Below are 1,994 nucleotides of genomic sequence, written 5' to 3'. Positions count from 1 at the left end.
TAGATAACATATAGGCCTAGGACAACTGCTCACATTTATATCAGATAAAGGTACGTTATATGAAGTTCAATATTTTTTTTTGTATTTCGCTAACACTGAAAGAAGTGTACCCTATCTAAGTTCATGATCGAATGTAGGCCTACTGTTTAGTAGACCGATATCTGTCTGTCGTCCTAGACAGTTTTATTTAATAATCTTAATTAATACTAAAACGATATAAGAAATGATAATTTTAAAGACTAACTGTAAAAAAGATATAATTAGGCCTAACAAAAATTCATACAAATTGCCTGTTTTCGATTTTTAATTTTACTCCGTAATTTTTCTGAGTAAACCATAGCCTAGGCCTATCCATGGAGGTATAATATCTATGTCCTAGGTAGGTCTCTCCTAGTTTTCTGCTGTCTGTTGGTTTTGATCGTAACGGTGACGATAATCTCGATAAATTATTAATGTAATTCTCAGAAATATAACGTGAACCTGCGTTACTTCCAATAGGGTTTATTTTTATACGAGACGTTTTTGTTTGTGTTAATTGGGTTTTTACACAAAGCCTGTTATCAATTCCCCACTACGAAGTGGAGTAGTCCAGGAAAATAATCCCAACGCGTGGCCAACTATGGGATTAAACTGCCCTTAATCGCATCGCGTGGTCCACTCGTATACGCGTTGCTTTATTTTGCGAGGCTCCCTTATAATAATCTGCTTGCTATATAAATCTATGCCTATTCATATTGCTATTCATATTGCTTTTAGTAATTTTATCTTTTTTATTATATACTATTTTGAAACCGAACATAAAACAAAAAAAAAAAAGCAAAAGAAAGGTAAGGTGAATGTAAAAAGAAGAACAAACTATCCTAAAAATATAAAGAGTGAGAACGATAGAGAACCATTGTATCGGATACAGTATTCGCACGATAGATGTGCATTAGAAACCGCTATCGAAAACGTACCGAAACCGTAGCGTACGGTTTTGTGGAGTGCGAATAGCCGGTTTGTTTGTACTGTTTTTTCTCCAGTAAACGTCGCAAATAGGGGCCTTAGCTGGTCGATGATACTTAATTGTGTTTATTTTTATGATTAGTCAGTTCTTTATATTGACGTTAGCTTTCGAATAAAGGTATTGTCTAGAAAGGGTGTCCCGAAAGCTCAGACCACGAAAGCTAAGACCTAAGACCACGAGATATCAGACCCACTCGAAATATCAGACCCCGCAAATTAAGACCCTCAACTAAGTATGCCAGGATTTCCAGACAATAATACCTTTATTCGAAAGCTAACATCAATATATAGAACTGACTAATCATGAAATAAACACCAGTTAGTATTAGCGATACCAGCCATGGAGTTATAATTATTTTGATAATAATAACACCATCCAGCTAGGGCCCTAATTGCGACGTTTACTGGAGAAAACAAATATAGTACAAACAGTTTTTTTTTTTTTTTGGTGTACAGGCTGCGCTTTTTTTTCCGCACGAAATATTTACATGAAACTCCACTCGGGCCGTCTCGGCTGAATCGACCCGAAAATCTCATTGCAGAATTTAGGAGGTCAAAAGAAAAGTGTCTGCTCTTGTTCCTCGTATCGTACTCACTCGAGTCAAACCGAGATGGCCCGAGTGAAGTTTCATGCACATGTTTCGTACGGAAAAAAAAAATCGCGTACAGGCTACTCTACGGAACCGTACGGTTTCGATATAGCGGTTTCTAATGCACATCGTGTGAATATCTGATATATACTGTATTTATGATTAATAATAATGATAATAATAATAGGTCGATTTATAAGGTGCAAATAAACAAAGGTCTCTAAGCGCCATGTCCGAGTCCTCTGGGGCGGATCCAGAGATTTTCTGATGGGGGGTGGGCCACAATATGAGGTTCTCGCCGCCACGCCCACCTTAGCCCCACCATGGTGGGAAATAATCGAGCTATCCTTTCATTCCACTGCTGGATCGCCACTGAACTCATGGGTACGATTTTTCCTC

Source organism: Anneissia japonica, unplaced genomic scaffold, assembly GCF_011630105.1.
Source record: "Anneissia japonica isolate Jap-2015-1 unplaced genomic scaffold, ASM1163010v1 scaffold5330_len1712360_cov203, whole genome shotgun sequence".
Classification (NCBI taxonomy): Eukaryota; Metazoa; Echinodermata; class Crinoidea; order Comatulida; family Comatulidae; genus Anneissia; species Anneissia japonica.
Note: the sequence above shows the minus strand (reverse complement) of the source record.